Source organism: Euprymna scolopes, chromosome 11 (genome assembly GCF_053919585.1).
Source record: "Euprymna scolopes isolate OS-2025 chromosome 11, ASM5391958v1, whole genome shotgun sequence".
NCBI lineage: Eukaryota > Metazoa > Mollusca > Cephalopoda > Sepiida > Sepiolidae > Euprymna > Euprymna scolopes.
Genome location: NC_136492.1, coordinates 458,404 through 482,586, shown reverse-complemented (window position 1 = coordinate 482,586; position 24,183 = coordinate 458,404). Strand labels below are relative to the sequence as shown.

Below are 24,183 nucleotides of genomic sequence, written 5' to 3'. Positions count from 1 at the left end.
GCTTTTTATCAAGAACAAATATAAAGTTTGTAAACAGAGTAATCAAATCGACTCGAAGTAATTGGTTGCCTATATGAATAAGTGGAATTATTTGAAATCCAGGTACTTATATTATAATATTTTTGCATATTCTCATAGAAAATCACCCTAAATCTTAGTTAGACAAGAAATAAAACTTTCAAAAACCTTCTTTTTTTTTTTTTTTAACTATTTATATACGTTTTTTGTGCAAAACAAAAAACGCCAATTGTTAACTTTTGGGGAAAATTTAACATTTCAAATTTAATTAAAAATAGTTGAAAATGTTTTACATTATTTTGCTTTCTATGTGATAAAATTAAGAGTTTTATCTTTCTGGAAAAAAAAAGTTACTCAGAAATAATGGATTTTAATTTCGTTTTAAATAACAACAACTTGATTTTTCGGCCATTTTTGGCAGTGCCTACTTAAAACCCATAGAATGAAAACATTACAAAAGAAATGGAATTTTTACGACTACTTTTTTTTTGGGGGGGGGGTATTCAGTCGCGTAGCTAGACCTTTTGCCGCCCGGGGCGGTAGTAAAATTTGCCCCCCCCCCCGGCATTTGGGTGCTCGGAAAATTCGTCCATGGAAAATTCGTCCATTTTTTCCTAGGTAGGAAAACCGGTCCATTATTATCAAGTTAACATTTATTCCGTAGTTGCTTAATTTTCATACCTTGCGAAAATTAGTTCTAGGGTTTCTAATTTTCCTAAATTCAATTAAATTAAAATTAAAATATGAAAACTGATTTTTAATATTTTTTTATTCATTTGAGATTTTATCTGTTTTCCTTTTGTTTTAAGTAGATGGTGGGGGTTGCCCGGGGTGATTTTGTCCGATCCCCCAGCTAGCAATTGTAAAGTTTACAAGGAGTTATAAAAAGTATGCTACAAAAACAAACGTTTGATACTTTCAAAGTCTTAACCTCATGAATTGAACAGTAATAAAATTAATGAATTCAAACTTTCGCATCTAATGTTATTACCTCTTTGATGTCGGTGTATATACACCCAAATATCCAACTTTCTTTTCGCACCTATTCGATAAAAATTTATATGAAAGTTCCCCTTTAAGTATCAAATCTTTCTGAGGTTATTTTGTTTTTTTGGTGCTTGGCCGAAGCCTGGGCTTGGCCCTATCCTGTTAGGTCAGCCGGTCACTGAGTATATCGCCAGAAATAATTAATGCTTGCATTTTTTAAACTTAGTGATTGAAATGAATTAAAGCAATTTATTCTCAATTAATGGAAATTTTGAAAACTCCAAACTGTTAAACTATTTATCAAGTAATAATTTACAATTGCGTTTGGAGTTTTCAAAATTTCCATTAATTGAGAATAAATTGCTTTAATTCATTTCAAGATCGGTTTTTAATGTAGAGAAAGTTCAACCTAGATTAAAACAAAAAAAATTGCCTCAATCTTGAAGGATATATTATATATATATTTGTTTATATATATATGTATATGTATGTATCTACATGTATGTATGTATGTATATATGTATGTATATATTTATATTATATATGTATATATATGCATATATGTATATATACATATATGTATATATATACATATATATGTATGTACATATGCGTATTTATATATGTGTATGTGTGTATATATGTATATATGCACGTATGTATGTATATATGTATATGTATGCATAAATATATGTGTATATGCACATATATATGTATATATGCACATATATAGTTATAAAATAAATATGATTTTATTATAATGCTCCCATAATGTTGAGCATAATGAGAGCCGCAAATGGCAAACGGCCGTAAGCGAATATAGCAAGTAGATCTTGTGTACAATTAGAGCTGAGGTCGGTTTGGCAACGACTGCCGATTGTTCCCATTTACTTGCCTCACCACGAGGGCAGAGTTAGACACAAGGCCGGTTTTTAATGTGGGGAAAATCCAGCTCCACAAAAAGGGGACTCTGGATAGGAACAAAAATAAAAATTCTCAGTCATGAACGATTTCCCCATACTGACCGACGACAGAAAAGGAGAAGTGTATCATTGCAGATTTCAACAAGTTCACAATCTTGCAAATAAATACGCTTTTCTTATACCGTCAAATCTGCTTGATGATAATTATGATTGTCAGCTTGGTGGATTTGACGAAGATATAGAAAAAGAGAAATTCTTTGCTGAAAGGAAGAGGTTACAGTATGTTGTAAAGGCTTCAGAAAAAGACAAAATCGATGGACCTCTTGAACTTTTGAACTTTATACAAAGATACCAACTTGGGGATTCCGTCCCTAATATTGTGATCTTGCTGAGAATTTTCCTCACCAGAGCTATTAGCGTTGCTAGCTGTGAGCGCTCTTTCTCAAAACTGAAGCTCATAAAAAACTACCTTAGATCAGCAATGAGCCATACAAGACTTACAGACTTGGCAATCCTCTCAATAGAGAGGGAACTTGTCGAGGAAGTGAATTTTGATAGAGTCATTGATAACTTTGCCGAAAAAAAGGCGGGAAAATCTGTTTGTAAATTTTCAACTGACTTGATGCCTTGCGACAGTTCTCTTACAAAAAATAAATTCATAGCCTTATTTGCCATTCATAAATACATTTATTTAAAATATATTAAAACTATTTTTAAAAGAGCTGAAACGTTATTAACAACAACAAATTTCTGAAAACCAAGTGATTACACACACGGATTTAAAAAAGCACCGATACAAGACTTTTTTTCTCTTCGGAGGGCTCGACCTCTTAATAATAACATTATGAAGACAAAGAAAAGAAAACTACATCGGACTATTCTCTCCTTGATACATCCATGTTATTTGGCGAAAATTCGGACTTTAACAACAACGACAAAAAAAGTAAATAAAAATGATTTTATCATTTCATAACATTTTCAGGTTTTCAAATGTTCTCATTTAAATGTATTATTATATTTGCTTGTGTAGCTAATTCATTTAATTTAACATTTTTTTAATAATTTGAATTATAAGTTTTTGTTTTGAAAAAATATTTGGTTTCTTTTATTTGCGTACCCAGTCTTTATTTTATAAGTGGTTCAGAGGCTAGGGAATGAGGGTGGAGAGTTGTGTATCGATTTCGATTCTAGCTCATGGCACCCAAGTCATATATTATTATTGAAAAGAAATTTCAATTATTATTATAATAATATTCAATTATTATTGAAAAGAAATTGTTAAATTAACTGGCTACGTATACAATTACGTAGCCAGTTAATATAATTTAACAATTTCTTTTCAATAATAATAAGTATGTTAACATTAATCTGAAGAGAATTGTGTGAACATTAATCCGAAGAAAATTATATAATTGTTTTGAAAAATCTTTGGTCTTCTTTGACGAGTACTGTAATACGATGAAAATCTAGGACTAATAGCTGCAGTCTAACATTAGTTCCATGAAAATAAATATTTTGAGGGCTTCTGGAATTTTGAATGTTAACAGATTATCAAATGCGGGGGGGGGGGTGAATCTTACGATCGCCGCGGGCTGCAAAGATTGTTGCTGTTTAATTTTTCAACAGTTTTTCAGAACATGTAAAGCAACTGCTTTCTTTGAAAGGTTACATAGAGAATTTATGCAATTTTAAAAAATTGTTTTACAAATAAAATAAATTTACATCGTATTTTGAGGTTATTCTCATTTTAGTTTTAGTGATAATTTAAAAATAATAAATATCTATAATTAGTACCAATAATGAAAAATTAAATTAAAAATTTAAAAGAATCGGTTTTGGAATCGTAAAATAGGGACAAATTTTTCCGATTCCGATACCTCCAATACTTCAGATTTTTACAAACTTTCGGTATAAAATTTCAGATTGTTTGTTAGCTTTTATATATTTTTTCTATTTTCTATTTTTATCCTCTCAAAATGCCGCCCCTGACATGTGCTGCTCGTAAATAAGAGACACATTTTTCTGATTCTGATACCTCAAAAATTTCCGATTTTTTACAACTTTTTCAGTATAAAATGTCAGATCTTTTGTTAGATTTTGTTTATTTTTATTTATTTTTTTCTACTTTCTATTTTTACTCTCTCAAAATGGCGCCCCCTGACATATGCCGCTCGCAAAATAGGGACACGTTTTTGCGATTCTAATAACTACAAAAGTTCCCATTTTGTACAACCTTTTCGATATAAAATTTCAGATTTTTTGTTAGATTTTTTTCGATTTTCCCCTTTTACCATCTCAAAATGCCGCCCCCATACCGCCCCCATGCCGCCTCCATGCCGCTCAGAAAATAGGGACACATTTTTTTCTGATTCCTATACCACCCAAAATTCCGATTTTTTACAACCTTTTTGGTATAAAATTTCATATTTTTTGTTAGCTTTTGTTTATTTTTATTTATTTTTTTCTACTTTCTATTTTTAATCTCTCAAAATGGCGCCCCCTGACATATGCCGCCCGCAAAATAGGGACACGTTTTTGCGATTCCAATAACTACAAAAGTTCCCATTTTTTACAACCTTTTCGATATAAAATTTCAGATTTTTTGTTAGCATTTTTTTCGATTTACAATTTAGATCTGTGGACCTCTGAGAGTTTGACATAATCTGACGTGGATTTTGTAGAAATTGAGTTTTGTGACAGTTGAAAATTCAACATTTTCTTTTCTTCTATTTCTCGACATGGGGCATTTTATTTATCCCTTTCTTTATTTTTTTACCGGCATATCGAATTTTTTTCCAACAGTTTAAACATATAACATTTTTTTCCTTCATAACTGTTATAAATTTCTTATAATAACTTTCTCTTTATTTGCATATCTCCTCTCACATAATCTTGCCGTTTGCCTTTTCTTTATTTTTTATTTGAATACTTTCTTTTTTTATTTTAGTAACATGGATTTCTGCCCACTTTCCACATTTATCGTTGTAAAATTCAGTTTAATAAAGCCTTAGAAAAAGATCTTTCTGCTTGCGTCTTCATGACATTACAATTTATTTAACTGAATTTTTTTTTTACTTAATTTTATCTCATTGATAAAATTATTCGACTGGACAGATTCGACATATCTTCTGCATATCCTCAGGCTAGCAAACTTTGGAAACTATGGTACCGAAACTTTATTTACTATTTGTCTATCATCGAGCATTTAAATCCAGACAAACTTGAAGTCCTTTATCTAAACGTTTCTGCTATGGTTGTTGACGTTATTGAGGATTGTTCTGAGTTCAAATATGCAATTGAACTACTAAAATCTGTTTACGACAAACCTCCCAACATTATCTATGCAAGACATTTACTTTCAACACATCTACAGTGGGACAATGAGTCCTTAGATCAGTGCCTTCAGGCTTTGAATCATCTTGCCACTGACTGCTGCTTCAAAGATGTTATTGCTGCTACCTAAGGGGATGAATATATCCATTATGCCTTCATAGAGGTCAATGGTCTTTCGTAATATGTGCCAAACTTCTTGAAAATGATACGTTGAATCTCAAGGAGTCATAGTATGAATTATTCCTCTTAGATGCTCCTTCTTTAATTATAAGATAACTTCTTTTTTTTTACATGGGGTTCACCACTTATCAAGGCCCGAAGACCACTCAGGGATAAGGGTCATTGCGTGTACAGTAATCAAAGAGATAGTATTTTAGTAATCATAAGTATTGGGTGTTTAGATAGAGTGTCTTACTTAAGGGGGCGGTTTGTCAGGAGTTTGTTTATGTTGGACTTGAAGACGTCCAAGTTGTAGTCAGGTGGAAAACAGACAAGCGGCAGAGAGTTCCACTGGCATGCAGTTCTAAGAAAGAAGCTTTGCTCATGGAATCTACATTTGGATTTAGGCACAGATAAAGAGTGGGGAAAATTATTGACAGTAGTTTCAGCCAGACGGGTGTTTCTCATGAAAGATTGGCGACGAGGGACGAGGGATTGGAGCTCAGGTGAGCACCTGCCATGGAAATAACGATAAGACAAAGACAGGTTCGCAACGTCTCTTCTGTGGGAGAGACGTTGCAGGGACGAGAAAAGTGCATCCCCCACTAAACCACAAAGTCTATTTTGTACTCTGTCAAGGCAGGATAGGCTGTTTTTAGCAGCTCCTGCCCAGATGTGGCAGCAGTACTCCATCCTTGGACGTACTTGGCTTTTATACAGATAGAGAATTGCATCAGTAGTGAGATATCTTCTGGAGCGGTAGAAGGATCCCACGATTTTTCCAGCGTCCCTGGCAACAGATTTGATGTACGTGTTCCATTACAGATCAGGAGTAAAGGTCAAACCCAGAAGCTTGTCAAAACATGGAGCCTCCCCAAGATGAGAGCCATTCATTTCAATTGATGCCAGATGGGGATTAGAGCGTTGATGATGTAAAAATAGAAGCTTGGTTTTGGATGAATTAAAAGTGACCAGCCACCTCTTCCCCCATTTTACCACATGCTCAAGATCAGAGGATGGAGAATTAGAGAGAACTTTGTCATTTACGGCCTTTGATGTGTTACGATAGATGGTCGTGTCATCAGCATAGATGTCAACGAATGATTTAAGTATGTGTTTAGGGAGATCATTGATGTAGATCAGGAAGAGAGTTGGGCCCAGGATGGACTCCTGGGGAACTCCAGCATTAATACTGCAGGCCTCTGATTTCTGCCCATCAACCACTACTCTTATGAACCTATCAGAGAGAAATGATTTAATGATTGAGAAAACATTTCCAGTAATACCGTAACTGGAAATCTTGTGAAGTAGGCCCTTATGCCATACCTTATCGAAGGTCTTTGATATGTCAAGAGCAATTGCCCTGGAAAGGAAACCTTTGTCAAGAGATTCACTAATCCTATGTGATATAACCGTTAGCACATCTGCTGTAGATCTTGCAGAGCGGAAACCATATTGCATGTCACTAAGAATATATATATATAAGCTCTTCCATCAATAAAAGTTATACACATGGCTGTATTTCAAACCTATCCTGATTTATGTATCTATTACTAATGTATATTTGTTATCATCCAAAGATAACAATACCTTTGCATGGTGGCAGCAAACGGGATTTAAAAAAGAAAAAAATCCACAAGAAAATTAATGCAGAGACAAAAAAACTATCAATAAGAAAACGTATCCATATCAGTCAGTCGTCATTTTTTTCCTAAACGCACATGGTAGCAGCAAGCACTATATTAAAAAACAAGGAAATGTATACAAGAAATTGTCAACCCACAGCAAACAAAGTGTAATGTGAAGTACAGCAATTTTAATCTATTGGCATCATTGTCCGATATTTTATTTTATTTTATTTATTTTTTTGCTATATAAGAAAAATAATGCATACAAATGCATGCAAACCAATCATATATTGGGACTCGGAAAATCTGGTTGACATGTTCAGATTTTTCAAACAGCATTGTTTGCTATATTTCTTTGTGAAAAATATCCCAGTCGAAAAACAGGTAGACCACATACTACTGTTATCTGGCGAGGAAGGACTTAGTAGATACAATGCCTGGATGTTTGAAAAGGATCCATACCGAACAAATCCAGAGATTATTGGGCAGAAATTTGAGGAATGACTGGAACCTAAAGTTAATTTCCATATTTCACGTTTCTATCTTCATCAATATAAACAAAAAAAATATGGAAAACATCAACAATTTGTTGTGAGGTGCAGGTTACAAGCAAAAAAATGGAGGTTCAGGAAATGTAGGAAACAAAAGAATATCTCATAAAGCAAATAATTACCGGCACAAGACATGCAGAATTACAGAAACTTGTTTTCTAAAGACATGGATCTGACACTTCAAGAAGCTCTAAATCGTGGGCGAGCACACAAAGTATCCTTAAACTACATTAGACAAATGACCGAGATTCAAGGAAGTGATCGTCCAGAAATAGAATAGACACAATCAAATAAAGGCAGTGTAAACGATGTGGAAACACATCAAAAAGAAAAATGCCCAGCCTGAGGCACCATATGTTCAGCTTATGGGGAAAAGAACCATTGGGCAAAAATGTGCATAAACACAAAAGAAGGCACAAGATGATTCACCCAAGTTTGAATGACGCAGAACCATGAACAGCACAAAACCATAAACAACGAAGACCATAAACAACTGCACAAAAATAGAAACAAAAAGCAGAACAACCGTATCCGCTCATTGAAATCAGAGCCGAATGATGTATACAGAGAATTTGAACAATTAAGTTTTGATGCAGTCAGCAGCAAAAAAATGATCGAAGTCTTCACTGAACTGAAAAAAGGCTTCCTAATAGATCCGACACTCATCAATTAAATTAAATTAAAGGTAAAATTGGACATAGGTATAGAAGGAAATATGCTTCCCCTGCAAACCTTTTGTAGGATGTCCCCAGAAAAGATAGATAATCTAGGACAGCCAATCCCAGGTTCGACAACAAAGGAGCACACAATACTAACTGCATACAACAGCTCAAGTATAATGCAACATGGTTCAATTTACATACAATGTTCACACAAAGATAAATGGAACACACTCAAATTCTTTGTAGTTACAATTGTGGAGGGAAACGTCACCTTAAAGATGATCGTCGCCATTGTCCTCACAATAAAATATGCCGAAATTGTGTCAAACTCAGTCATTTTGCCAAAGTTTGCCATTCTATAAGGCCAACACCTTCACATTCTACTCCATCTGTTATAGTAGCCAGTTCTAACAATGTTGATAATTCTCCTGTTACTAAAATGGTAAAATTAAAAGGTAAACCATTTACTGCCCTTATAGACACAGGCAGCTCCAATAATTTTGTTAACACTAGTCTTGTTAAAACTTTGAACCTGTCTACTTGGAAACAGGACTCTGTAATTTCTATGGCATCATCCGCCCTTTTCCTCAAACTATCTGAATATTGCACTGAGAATATTACATTCAATGGTTTCGAGTATAAAGACATTGACTTCACAATACTCCCTAATTCATGCGTGGATATTATACTCGGAATACCCCATTTTAAAAATGCAGCAGAGTATTACTATTTCTTGTGGTGGGTCGTAGGATAGTCTAAAAATATGTGCTGTTACTAAAATCAATTGTGCTCCTGTTATTCAGAAATTTTGCTTCTAATTGCAAGTCCCACTATTACTGTGCTGAGGATGCTCTGTTCATTGAAAAAGAAACTCTTAAATTACTTGAGAATGATATAATTGAACCAAGTTATTCACCATGTCATGCTCAAATTATTGTAACTTCTTCACCTAATAAAAAGAAATGATTGGTAGTCAATTTCTCACAGACTATTAACTGTTTCACTTTGCTTGATTCATACTCCCTGCCAGGAATCGAAGATCTTGTAAACGAAATAGACTAGTATCGTATCTTCAGTATAATTGACTTGTCTAAAGCATACTATCAGATTGAAATTTGCCTCTCAGATCGCCCCTATACAACCTTTCAAGCTGAAAATATTCTATATCTATTTCAACACGGGTGTCACAAATGGGGTTTCTGCATGTCAACGTTTCATGAATTCTTTTATTTCTTATGGCAGATTGTCTGGAACTTTTTCTTATTTGGACGACACAATTTGTGGTAGGACTCAAGAGGAGCATAACATAAATTTGGAGCGTTTCTTAAAAGCTGCCTCTACTTTCAACCTCAAAATAAACCGGGAAAAGTCAAAGTTTTCACTTTGTTCCATTAAGGTACTTGGATATAAAATTTGTAATGGAACTCTTGAATCCGATCCTAAGCGTTTGAAACCATTTTTGCGAAATCCTCCCCCTTCTGACTCAAAGTCGTAAAAAAAGGTGTCTTGATATGTTTGTCTACTATGCGAAATTGATACCCAATCACTCATCCAAAATTTGCCCACTAGTTAAAAATAAACAATTCCTGTACAAATTGAACCTTCCTCACTTGTTCCTTCCAATGCACTGAGTAACCATCTTGTAACGTCACCTGTTTACCATTTGTACAGCGAAACTTCCGCAGTCCTCCAAGCGACCTGCTTTTATATTAGACCGTTTTTCTTAAATATTGCAGATGCCATCTTGATTTCTCTTTTTCCTGTCCAACGTGCATGACAGGCAGACACGTGGGTGCTTCACAGGTAGGTTGTTTGTATTTTCCTTTCTATTTTCCCAACACCCCCTCCTGATCTCATGATCACAGAGATGGCATGAAGATGGCGCTCCCTTCTGTCAGGTGCTTCTTCAAAGGGGGTTGTACAGGCCTCTTGTTCACTTGCACTCTCATCCACAGTCTTAGGGTCGGAGAACACTGCCTCCCCTGAGAGGCTACTAATATCGGATTCACAGCTTGATGATGATGCGTATAGTGCGAACAAGAGCGATAGCCCACTGGCCTCAGACCTAGAGTTGCTCCCGTCATCCAGTGATGGTTGCAACTATGTCGCCAACCTCAAGTCCCTAACATGGCAGAGCCCACCGTCAACCATGACTGACTGCTGACTCACCACATCGGTCACTCAGCCCCATTTATATCTGCCAATGCACCGGCTTCATGGCGGCTTCACCCAGACAGGATCCCCTGGTGTGTATGACCCCTATTCTTGTTGGCGACTTCTCTGTTGGGGTATTCCCTTTTCTCGGACTCGATATTGGTAGATTTCATTTGCAGGCGCTGTTCCTGGACAGATGCCATCCTTCGGTCTTATGTTGTACCAATATACGATTTCTGAGATGGTTTACTGCTTCCTAGCCGCAATTCTTTTGATGCTAAAATAGCTCCTCTCAGTAATACCGTTGCCAGATGGCACATAACCACATCGCACTCACAGACACACTCCCCACTCCTTCAGGTACTGCCTGACCTGCCGGCTGCAGAAGGCTGGATCATTGTTCATAAGTGCATAGGTCCACAATTGATGAGGGTTAGGAAGTGATTGCCAACGTAATGTGTGATATCCATGCCTACTCTCTGCCACATGTTACTCACTCCCAATTGCCCTTTTTTCCACTATATCAGAGCCAGGTCGATTGATTGACATGCCTCGCAACTTTCCACTGCTCTCTGGACGTCTGCCTTTCCTACTTCTGGGTCAACCATCTTGGCAAAATATAGTGGCCACTTAACCCCTGAATCTCACTGATACGATCTGCATCCATATTATACGTGACAGCTGCACATGGCTGTTGCAGCATCTCAGAACCTCCCCAGGTATCAGCCAGCAGCAACCATTGTGGTACTCATGTCAGCTGTTGCTTGCAGACCTGACAACGTTATTCTATGGTCAGGTTGTACTCTTTGATCGTATCGACCAGGGTGGCGAGCCGCCTTCGTATCAACATCTCACTCGCTGCGCATGTGGTTAGCCATGCTCTTCCAGTCAATGCATCGGTTATCCACCTATGAGTGCATGCAGAGTCTGTGATCATATGTAGTACCCTGGCTTGCCACTAAAGCGCCAGGGTAACTCCTTTCAATGTGGCATCAATTTCGGCCAGGTTTATGTGCCTAAAATAATTCTCTGGACGAAGCAAACAGGCATCTTCAATAATACTATCATGAACCACAAAGGCAACTCCAAGGGCTAGTGAACTCATTCCCATTAATGCACCAGTTCCCTTGCACAAAGTTGTCACGAGTCACCCTGGCCACAGTTTCGATCAGCATGCTCAGGAGCATATCATCATGCACTTTATTGTCCTATCCCAATGATACATATGTGGCTTAACGTTTCATGGCTACCAATGCCACCCTGAGGCAACCACACCCAGGAAAGTGGCCCACCAGCTTTCCACAAACAGAAAAAACTCTCCGACGAGTGATTGAACGTCACCACCTCTCCTCCAGTAGAGCCCCTCCTTACTACCGCTTATGCACAGGCCAAGTACTTTTGCCCCATCTCGCAGATGCTTTGGTTCCTTGCATGTCAGTCTGAAGTTCTCGAAATGCTCTTTGACCGACTGGGCAGACATGAGGCTCTCATTTACAAAGATACTGTCGATGTAAGATGATGTTGCCTGGCAAGCAGCCTCATCCTGTTGCCGAATCATGTGCATAATTGCCGTCATAATACCTGGGGCCACGTTGAGACTGAAACCTAGCCTGGTCAGACAATAGCGAGTTCCTTTAACTTCCACAGTCTGAAATGGCCACAGTGCTTTTTCAATGTGTATTTGCAGGTAGGCCTTGCACAGGCCCAGAATTGCCGCATCCAACCCTTGCTGCTGCCACTCCCTTAATTTGAGCACACAAACATTCGCCCCTACCATGTATGGGTCGACATGTTCATTAAGCTCATGGTAGTCTATGACGGGTCGGACCTTCTGTTAGTTATCTGGTAAGACGGCCATCAGGGGAATCGGTCCTTCAGGGGGCCTGAGCTCATCCTCCGTGTATAGAAGCAGCAAGCCATTGTTGATCCAAGTTTGCAGTTCTTCTTCATACTGGCGCCCCTTGAGCCTTGTTGGAGGGGGGTACTCTGATAGTCGGTTCCGTAAGGATATTGGTGTTTGATCACCAAACCACTTCCAAGATGCCATTCGGGCATTGGTTTCCCAGTCATACTCTGCATGAAAGTCAGGCTTGTCCAGGGTAATCGCGGTGCAAACGCATTTCTCATGTCAGGAGAAGTCTATGTTGCCAGTGCAGTCCACAGTGATTCCACCTAGCTGTGTAATCAAATCCATCCCTAGAAGTAGGTGGTACCCAAGCAGTTCCCCGTCCACCACCAGAGCTTACACGGCTACTGCAGGCCTGTCACCAATGCTTGTGCTGATGATGCTCACCCCGCAAGAGGCCAGTAACCCTCCACTCATAGTTAGCACTAGAATTCTCTCCTTGTACCAAGTGTCACAACATGCCTTGCGCATCAGCGTCTGGATGCACTTAGTATCTACAAAAGCGGGGCATTCATGTCCGTTGCCACTCACACACCTTGTTCAGTGATGATCTAGGGAGAAGACTGGTGCTGTAGCTTCCTCCTCTTGCCCGTTTCCCAGACAGGCACAGACAAGGTGTCACCGGTTTTTACACTTGTAGCACTGAGACCTGCTAAGTTTTAGAGTCAGTGAGCATGACAGGCAAGCACGGGCCAAATGGTTACGCCCACCACACTTCTAGCAGCTTGTAACTGCGTAGGTCCTGAGATCCAGCCTGTGATTGCTGCATAGCTGTTGCACAGTCTACAGCTCTGGGCTCTTTTTTAATATCATCCATGCTTGCGCTAATACTTCTGAGATGTCCATCTCGTCTACTTGGAACGAGGCTCGGAGCAGGTATTCTACACTAGCAGGCAATCCTGCAATAAATGCACACACTAGGCCTTTGTCTAACATTCCTCCGAACAGGACTGCAAGCTTCTTCAGTTCTACCAGATAAACATCAACCGTCTCCCCGGAATGTAACTTTCCACGCAGCAACCTGATCTAGTGCAAATGCTGTGTAGAGGGCGTTTTTGATGCAGGTGAAATCTGCCTTCTTTTTATCCGTTAGTTGCTGGTATATAGCATATGCACCTTGCTGTTGGCGCATTCGGACCACGCATTCCAGGCGCTTCACACTGCTGAGCTGGCATGTCAGTTCTGCCTTTTCCACCTATTCCTGTACTGACTGGTCAGCGTTGTTGCTATCAAACAATGGAATCAGCTTGGGATCAAATCCTGATGTCATGTCCGAAATAGCTTGTAGAAATGGAACCTTCTTCACTCGTTCCAATGCACTGAGTAATTGTCTTGTAACGTCACCTGTTTACCCTTTGTACAGCGAAACTCCCACACTCCTCCAAGCGACCTGCTTTTATATTACATTCACTCACATGACACCGTTTCTGTTAAATATCATAGATGCTATCTTGGTTTCTCTTCTTCCTGTCCAACATGCATGACAGGCAGACATACGGGCGCTTCACGGGTAGGTCGTTTGTATTTTCCTTTCTATTTTCCCCACAATTTCTCATACCTTTCATGATGTAAACTCCTTTGAAGAGCTCAAGAAAGACATTGCCGAATCTTCTGTAAAGGTTATCGACGATGAATTGCTGTTTGTTATTGAAACTGTATGAAATAGTAGAATGTGTTCGTAAATGGAGAGATCTTATTACTGGGAAACATTTCACTATTATTTCGGATCAGCGAGCCGTATCTTTTATGTTTAAACTTGCTAATTGCAGAAAAATTAAAAACTATAAAATTATACAGTGGAAAATGGAACTTCTTCCTTTTTTTCTTATGATATAAAATGCCATCATGGGAATGAAAATGTTGTCACTGTAACGTTATCACAAACATGTGATACTGCTATTTCTACCTTGGAGGAATTAAAATCAATTCTTAATTCTGTAATACTACTTGGAGTACAACGCTTTTGGCATTTTGTAAAGTCACAAAATATGCCATATTCAATCGATGAAGTCCAGTGCATGACTTCTGAATGTCCTACCTGTGCCAAATTAAAACCCCAATTCCTTAATTCCCCTAGTCATATTCTTATTCGTTCTACGTTCAACATCTTTTTCTGATGACAAAAAACCATTTCCGTTATTATCGTCAGCTTACTATTACAGACTTACTGTTAACGACGAATATAGTCGATTTCCTTTTGCTTTCCATTGTTGTGATTTCAAATCACATGCAAATGCTGCAAATGGAAATTTGGGAGTGGGTGGTTTGTTTGGTCTAGAGTCGAGTTGGAGGCACGCCGTCAGTAAAGCAGATTTGCCCATTATTTATATTATTTAGTTATAAATTTTCTATAAATCGCGACTTTCTTATTTTTGCAACTTGGTGCATTTTTTATTTTTAGTGACTTTAGAATGCCTTCCCTTGGATGCGGCTATTTCCCCCTTACAATTATATTTACCTTATGTTTTTTTTTTGTTATTTATACTGGACTTATGTTGGATAAGTATGCGGAATGAATAATGCCTTTGGGCGGTGGTAGCTGGACCAGTAGACGTGAACTATTTGAAAGAGCTGGGTTTATGTTGTTAAATTAGTCAAGTCTCAATTGATTGATTTGACACATTGCTGTCAAAATTTCTTAGTGCAAAAACTCAACTCTCTGCTATTACTCTCTCAATTTCAAAAGCACTTCTGTTGGAAAATCAGGCCTTTTTTATCTCCAACTAGGAGCATATCACTTGCATATTAGGTGGTAACATTGAAGGCATATAAAGAGATAAGGCAGCCATCTTTATTTCTTTTTTCTTCATTCATTTTTTCTCCACCCAGATTTGTATAAGTTGCACAAGGCAGGTTTGTAACAACTTTTTAACCATTTCAGATCACACGCCCCCTCCATGATCTTTAAGGATACTTTTACATTGCATAATCCCGTGCCCATGCTGGCTCGGTAAGGGCTCTCTGTGGTCTGTGCATTTCCAGTCGTTCATCTCCACTGCTCCCTGGCCTACCATTTACGTCATCATCTTCATGAACCACACACCTTAAATCTAAAACGTACCATGGCATTACACTCAAATTGTTAGGGGATTGCACCCCAGTAATCACTCCTCTTCTCTATTGTGTTGTACATTGCGCATTTGGGGGTTCCTTTCCCCCTCTTTGGATTCTGGAGGGTCCTTTCTCATCATTTTCTGGGGATGCATCCATTCATAACTAAAAGTTTATCTCTGTGGCATGGTGTCCTCTTTCCGTCTGACCTTGGGAGCTATGTTGTACAGCATATCGGGACCTCTTCTTTCTCAACTAACCACTATTTTTTTTCCATGTTAATGCATCTGCTTTGTTTCTTTCTGAAGGCACAAACACTGCCTTTATTCGCAGTTCAAATTCAGCTACTAACTCTCCAAGCATCCTTAATCTCCGTTTTACAATCTTTTCTCCGGCTCCCTTTGCTTCTACTTTCTTCCACTGTAGTGTTTACCCAACTTGGTACCCTGGGTGAATCAGTTCTTATTTCGATTTCTTTCAGGCCTCATTTTATAGCTAAATTGCTTCCTTTCAAAATAGCATCTAATTCAGTCATGTTAATATGATTGTAATCGTTAGCTTTCCTCAACCATGCCGCATCTTCTGCCATGAAGCTGCCAATCTCTATGTCCACACTCATTGAAATATTGCTTTCATCACACCACCCAATCTTAGTCATGGTTCCATGATCCCTTCATATCCAAATAGCTTGTGTTAAATTAGTCAAGTCTCAATTGTTATATTTTGCACACTGCTGTCAAAATTCCCTAGTCCAAAAACTCAACTCTCTGCTATTACTCTCGTAACTTCAAAAGCACTTCTGCTGATCGAATTCACTTCTTCAAAATTCAACTCCAGAATGTACGCCCTCTCTGAAAATCATCTCCCACTAGGAGCATCTCATTTGCATATCAGTTGGTAACATTACAGGCATATAAAGAGATAAGGCGGCTATTTTTATTTCTTTTTCCTTCATTCATTTTTGGTTCACCCAGATTTGCACAAGGCAGGTTTATAACAACTTTTTAAACATTTAAGACCACAATTTACTAAAATACTTGCGGGGACATGTGCTTTAATGTCTGCTTAGAACAATAGAGTAATATCATTTGCATACAGTTCCACATGAAAGATAATATATACTAAGCATGGGGCGTCTATGATGTGATTCCTGGTGACTTCTTAATCAGTCTTCTAAAGTATTTTATTGTTGTGAGTCATGGGTCTTTAACTTCAGGTCAAGAGTTTAGGGTGATTTCTACCAATATTACAACATGATAAGCATTCCCGAGTGGTCTAAGTGTGTGTTATACAATCCTCAGGAACTGTGGTCATGAATAGATCTTGAAGTGAGGCTAGCTGAACCTATTGATATGGTAGACGGGTCAGGAACGTGACTATAACATTAAAGTTACCAAATACATGTACTTGGATGCTAGTATCTAGGGAGACCGCTTTAATTAAAAATGAAGACAATGAAGGAAAGTCTCATTTTAACATTTAATGAACAACTTTATTTGTTGCTTTCATTAGTAGCGTGTATACAAGAGTGTACAAGAGAGAGACGTATTAGTAAGAGAGTTCATTATTCGTACTCGCTTGTAGTAGTCGTGGAAAGAGTTCGTTGAAAGGGAGAGAAAAGTGTTCAATTTGTTTAAAGATAGATTGAACATTATGCCTGCTGGTCGAAGGAGAGAACAGTTCAGTCCACACACGTTTATAGCTAGTAGTCGCCGGAACAAAGGAAATCGATTACAGAAGAAAGAAAGGGTAAAGACTTTAGTGTGTTACAGAACGTGGAAATAAGTGGTAGTTAGAAAGTTAGAAGAGAGCCATCTTGACTACGTGACTCGTGGCATGTCCTCTGATGCCCGACAACTCAACCAATCTCCTTATCTCATTCGCATAGACATCCACAGATTCACCAGTCCACCTCTTCTCTTTCAACTTATTAAAGGCCTCGAAAGGCCCCTCTGCGAAAGCTTTGATCAGTCGACCCTTGATGGCATCTGCGTCACCCTGTTCCCGCTCGCTGAGCTCCAAATAGAGGGCCAGTGCGTCCCCTTCCAGAAACAGTGGTATTACTGCAGCCACATCATCCAGCTTCTGAATCCTTGCTACAAGGTCCACTTTTTTAAGCCACGCCACCACATCACCGTCGCCATTAAAAGGCTTAATCATATTGCTTAAGCCTGCGTTGGCCATAGCCGAAATAGCTTGATGTAAAGGGGAGAGGGTTCACCTCAAATACCCAAACGGAATGTTCAAGAAAGATTATCGCTACAGTCCTCTGTCTCTTCTCTCTTGGCTGATCGGGAATCATCTCCCAGCAACCAGAAATGAACATCGTTTTATAGGTTCCATCTTCACACACACACGAGATTATGCGAGAACGGACGAAATAAAAATGCTGGCCGCCATGTTTGTTCTTTCTTTTCTTCGCCTGAACTCACTCGCTGAGCACCCACGGTAAGACTTCTCTTTCTTGCTTCTAACCACATGCCTCCCTGATCTCAAGATCACATTTCATAGTCTCTCATCCACTGTGGCGGTCGCCTCTCTCTACTTGGCCTCTGAGGTGTCTCGTCCTCCTCCTGTGGCCGCACACTCCCCTCCACTGCTCTGACGTCGAGAATGTGCCTCGGGACTCCTCCCACCACAATGTTGTTACTAGTGTTCCTCCCAGTCACGCGACCCCTACTCCATTGTGTGGCACAGCGCGCCCCCGGTAGCTTCACCCATACCTCGTCCCCGAATTTAATTGTCCCTGTGGCCTCTACTTCTCAGCTTGCCGGCTCCACCCTGGGATGTCTCCAGGAATATGCAAACATTGACAGTTGCGGGACCATCTCTGGTACTTGTCCCAGTTTAGACGACATGTTATACCAGAAGACGGCTTGCTCAGGTGAGGTGCCTCCTCTTTCCGCAACTGCCTTTATGGTGCGGTGGTTTCTCTCTACGATCCCGTTGCCACTAGGTCTGTAGGCAGCTCTGAAAAATTGTTGGATCTTCCATTTCTTCAGTACTTCTGTCACTGCTACTGACTTGAATGCAGTCCCGTTGTCGGTTAACAACTCTTCCACGGGGCCTCGCTCCAAAAACACCTCATCAAGGATTGCCGCTATTTCATTGCCTGTTCCTCCACATAGCTTCTTCCATAGGGCAAATCGCCCGGGCCCACAGTCAATCATGGTCAGGTAAAGTCCACCCCTGTAATGGGTGACATCGCATGCCAGTCTCTCCCAGGTCCCACTCACCTCCAATTGGCCAGCTTCATGCGTGCTTGGAGCAGGATCAATCGACTGACATCTGTCGCATGTCCTGACCACTTGCCTCACCTGCTCCTTGGTGATCCTCGGGTTGACTTTTTTCACTAAGTACCAAGTCCTCTCTACCCCCATATGGTGCAAACTGTGCAGTTCTCACACGCCAACATCATCTAGATCCGATGCAGCAACAACATCTTTCTTTGGCAACAGCCAACTCTTCTTCACTCTCGTGAAAGCATCTGCTCGGTTCTTTTCAGAAGCCACCATGTCTACGCAAAGCTTCAAACAAAACTCTTGCATCAGCTCAGCCAGCACCCCAAGCCTGCGCTTCACTAACATCTCTGCAGCCCCTTTTGTTTTTATCCTTTTTTCGCTTGAAATGAGAGACTTTCGCCAAGCAAACACTGTGACAGAGTCTGTTTTGATGCAGATCTCACATAGTCCCCATTTCAAGGCCAGATTGACTCCTTTTATTGTCGCGTCTAATTCCGCCACATTGATGTGGCCGATGTCATTCTTTTTCCTCAACCAGACTGCATCTTCTGCAACTACTCCAATTTCCAAAACGACCCCTGTTGCAATGCTGCTCGCATCGCACCACACGACTCCATCCAATGTTCACGGTATGTTCCAGGTTCCCCGGACTGGGTCTTGTCGTTCTGCTTCTTTCAGGAGCTCTTCCATCATGGCGACCGTTCTTTCTCCCACCTTAACATTCCATCCTCGTCCTTCGACGTGTCTCTTTATGTAGCTGCATGCTGGTCTAAGCCAGCTAGCAATGGGGAAATGTCCGATCAACTTTCCGCATATGGAAAAAAGTTCACGTCTGTTGCTTCAGTTGTGGGATCTCATTTCCCCTGCGAAACTCTAGGCCGCCTGACGCACCTCGTTTCAGTTTTAGGCCCAAAGCAGCCCCTCCATCTAATTTTTCCGGCTCTTTGGCGACCAACCCGAACCTCTTCAAATGAGCCACCACCTCCTTGGCAGTTACCACAGTTTCATTCACCAGAATGTCGTCTATGTATGAGCTCACTACCCCATCTCCCTTTCCCATTGTCTCCAGAATCTTTCTGAGGATAGTTGACATAATCTTGGGTGCCGAATTTAACCTGAACCCTACTCGTGTAAGGCAGTAGGTTTTGCCTTTGTACTTGACTAACTGCTATTTCCAGAGCTTCTTGGCAACATGGAGTTGCAAATAGGCAGATTTTAGATCTACCAACGTAGATGCGCCATTCATCTGCCTCCATTCCCTAATGGTCTCACTGCACACATCTACGGTGTCGCCTCCCGTATGGCACTTAACATGGCCGTTCAGCTCTCGAAAATCCAGGACCAGTCTTATTTTCCCTTTAGTTGTTTGCAGAACGGCCATCAACGGCAAAATGCCCGACTCCACATCATCCGTCCAAGGCATCAGTATCCCCTCCTCAATCCATCGGTCGACTTCCTGCTCAAACTCCTTTCTCGCCCCTCCTCTAAGCGAATTTGTGTAGCACGCCACCCTGTTTGTCAGCGATGGCGCTTGATGTTTCCATGCCCACTCCACCGTCCACCGCTCTCTGTCGAATTTGGCTCAGAAGTCCTGATCTTTGATCGACAATTTTCTTTCCTCCCCGGCCTTGTTGATCCCTCTGGGGGCGTTCTCTGTCACCGCGCACTCAGCTAGTCCAAACCTCATGTTGTCACATGTGATGGTAACACCTCCAAGGCGGCATATAACATCCATTCCAATGATGGCTTGGACACCAGGCACCAGGCGGTCAGTGACAATTGCATGGACCCTTATCCGACGTTCAGCAATGTCTATAGTGACGGTCTTCCTCCCTCGACACTTCACTCGCAACCCATCGAATGCCACTACTTCACCCTTCCCTTTCCATCTTCCAACAAGGGTAGTGTGCACCATGGTAGTGGTGCAGCCAGTGTCAATCAGGGCCATAACTTCCCGTCCTTCCACCGCAATCTTCTGTTTGGGCATCTGCTGCGGGTGCGCCTCTATTCTCGAATCGGGGCGGCCGCTGGCGCGTCGGCCTCCCCTCGCCAGTTTCCCGAACTTGTGCATTTTACCGCTAAATGGCCTCTTCGATTGCATTTGTAACACACTGTCCGTTGCAAGAACTTCCTTCAGTCTCTTCTCATGTGTGGTCCCCCGCATTCGAAGCATGTGATCCCCGGGTTTGGCAGATTCCTGCCCACATCCTGCTGTACCGTTGCTGTCGTTCCTCCAGGCTCCGTGGGCTGGGTGCTCACCAAGATTTTTGCAGTTCTAAGCAGCTCACTCACATCCAGCATCTCCACCCCCGGTACCTGCTGCAACCTTTTCGATATTTCTTCCAGGAACCCGGTAACAAAAGTCATCTTGACTACGTGACTCATGGCATGTCCTCTGATGCCCGACAACTCAACCAATCTCCATATCTCATTCGCATAGACATCCACAGATTCACCAGTCCACCTCTTCTCTTATTATTATATATTATTATTCTCTTATTAAATCAACTTATTAAAGGCCTCGAAAGGCCCCTCTGCGAAAGCTTTGATCAGTCGACCCTTGATGGCGTCTGCGTCACCCTGTTCCCGCTCGCGTAGCTCCAAATAGAGGGCCAGTGCGTCCCCTTCCAGAAACAGTGATAATACTGCGGCCACATCATCCAGCTTCCAGCAAGGTCCACTTTTTTAAGCCACGCCACCACATCACCGTCGCCATTAAAAGGCTTAATCATATTGCTTAAGCCTGCGTTGGCCATAGCTGAAATAACTTGATGTAAAGGGGGGGGTTCACCTCAAATACACAAACAGAATGTTCAAGAAAGATTATCGCTACAGTCCTCTGTCTCTTCTCTCTTGGCTGATCGGGAATCATCTCCCAACACCCAGAAATGAACATCGTTTTATAGGTTCCATCTTCACGCACACACGAGATTATGCGAGAACGGACGAAATAAAAATGCTGGCCGCCATGTTTGTTCTTCCTTTTCTTCGCCTGAACTCACTCGCTGAGCACCCACGGTAAGACTTCTCTTTCTTGCTTCTAACCATGTGATTTAGAGCTGGCTTGTGATTGGACAAGCCAGGGAGAAAATGGATTTCAAATCTTGAAGTCATGAGAAATAATCCCTTGCCTGTGTTTTAGGGGGCATCAGCTGCTACACCACTGTATATATACTGTCAGAGACATGGTTGATTAGGGTATATTCCTTGATCAAAGAAGAACATCAGAAAAAATATATAGCTAACGCTATGTTGCAGATTTAATCTAAGGTACATGAAGGCCTGGTCGTTTGAATTATCTAGTCAAAGGCGTGTTTTTAAAAGATAGACTCCAAATTTGTGCACATGTTTGTCTGAATCATTACGGTAAAGTGGGAAATAACCAGACATGTTGAAGTGGTTACAGAGATGCAGCAGTATAGGCTAATTTCACTTAGGACTAAAATATCTCGAAAAATAATTCTACATGTTCTAAGTTACTACTAAGTCTGCAAATATTTGTGAATGCAAACCTAAAGAGAGAAGATGAATACGTTTTGCATAATTTTGGGTCTGGTTTGATCGTATTTTTTGTTTTAGCTGTTATTTATTTAATAGTTTCAGTTTTAGTGTGGGAGGGGTTTGACAAGATGTTTGTGTATAATACCAAAATACGTAACACAAGTAGACCATCAATTGACTCTTCATCCATAGTATTTTTGCCTAATAGACAAAGAAAGTGTATGAAAGCAGGGTGATAGGGAGAGCGTATCTATTGCTTAAGCAGTTTAGCTTTGCAAATCGGTAATTTGTTAGTCACCAGCTCTAGGAGGTTGTCTACCGGGACTAAGGAGGCCTCCTTCCCCCCATTTGTTTGGTGCCAAAACGTATAAGTCAGTAGCACAGGTCTCCTCCTAGACAGATGACGTGATGAGATCTACAGGTCTATAAGCACCTAGAGATTTCACCTTTTCAGTCCTGCCGACATCCTGTTCTTGTATGTTCCTGCGATATAGAACTTAGTCACATTCACACAGACTGAATCTATCCGTAGCATGACATTATTATACATAAACGTCCATATCAAATTCTGAGTAACGTCACACTATGATGTCGAGGTTCTAGAGACATCACCATACTTTTCTCTGTTGCCCAGGTTCCAGAGACGTCATCAAAATTTTCTTTGCTTGCCAGATTCTAGAGACGTATCGAAGCCTTTCCTTTCCTTCCAGAGACATTAAAAAATCTTTTCTTGCTATCCAAGTAACAAATAATATCACCGGTTTTATTCATTTCAATGTTTTGTAGTACAATTAAAACGACCGGTCGTCAGTGACTTGCCCTACAACACTATCACTACTGGAAAACTCCATCAATGTAGACAAAAAGGCCCAACTTTTCAAATAAAGACGATAACTTTATTGGAACAGCTTCTACACCATGCTTTTATGCTCTACAGGTTAAGGACAAAAATAATACAGCAGCAAAAGTATTGCACCAAGTCCGTCAAAATTAAATGTCTGTTGATTGGTTAAAGATAATGGACTTAGCCAATCAAATAAGTCTATTTTGAAATACACTAGAGCAAATTCATCATAATAAATGTACATAAGTATATCAAATGAGGGCGTGTCAAGATATTGGGAATAAAATAAACCCATCCACTCTCCAATAATAAATTATGATAGCGGCAAACGGATAATAAGATTTCTTAACAAGAACAAAATATGCGGAATATATTGTAGGGAGACTAAGCCAGATAAGTAAAGCTGTACTGTACCTTTTTAATTTAACGTTTTATTTTGCTTGTTTTAATTTGTAGGTATGTGGAGAAAATGTCAGGAGGCAACAAAGAAGAAACAAACTTACTTGTTGTTGGCATAAGTCCTTTACCTCCTCTGTTTATCAAAATAATTTATCAGCAAATTGTAAACTTTTAAGCTAAAATGGCATACTTATGTCATTATTACATATCTGATGAAACAGTCGATACAATACAAATGACACTTTTGCATCATAAGCTTGGAATCGAGGCATTGAATTTGTCTTATGTGTCCTAATTTTTACTCCTGAAGATGAGAGAACTTCCAATGAAATAATTCGGGCATTCTACAGGAGAATGTAATGAATCATACGAACATTACATTTCCATAAAAAAGCAGAATCAGAAACTGTTGAAGCATATATCAAAGCATTTTATGCGTAGATAAAAGCTTGCAATTTTTGTGACTATTGTGTCTTATCAATACTGTGAGATCAGATAATTCTTGGAATACATTATCTTCAAGCACAGACAAGATTACTAGAATAAGACATATTTACAAACCTGCAGAGAAATATGTACCTTATCAGAAAGCGCTGAACTACTATCTAGAATTCTGAGACCTGAAGGAATAAACAGAGTCAACTTCAAACCTAAAAGAAAACCCCCGACACAATGTTACAGAGAATATATAGCATAAGCATTGTGACATGTAAAGAGTTATATATTGCATTTGAGAAGACATGTTTCAAATGTAATAGGAAGAATCGCTTTACTATAAAAGGCAAATCAAGAAAAAGTAATATTAAAATAGTAATAAAGAGGAGG

General features: G+C 39.9%; 1 long non-coding RNA gene across 1 annotated transcript in view; it reads left to right on the top strand.

Moving 5' to 3' along the window:
- Positions 1-24,183, top strand: part of LOC145287712 (uncharacterized) — a 116,012-nt gene that overhangs the window by 18,252 nt on the left and 73,577 nt on the right. Inside the window, exon 2 of the long non-coding RNA XR_013869181.1 lies at positions 9,998-10,064. This is a non-coding gene — a long non-coding RNA (uncharacterized LOC145287712). The remainder of the gene's footprint in view (positions 1-9,997; positions 10,065-24,183) is intronic.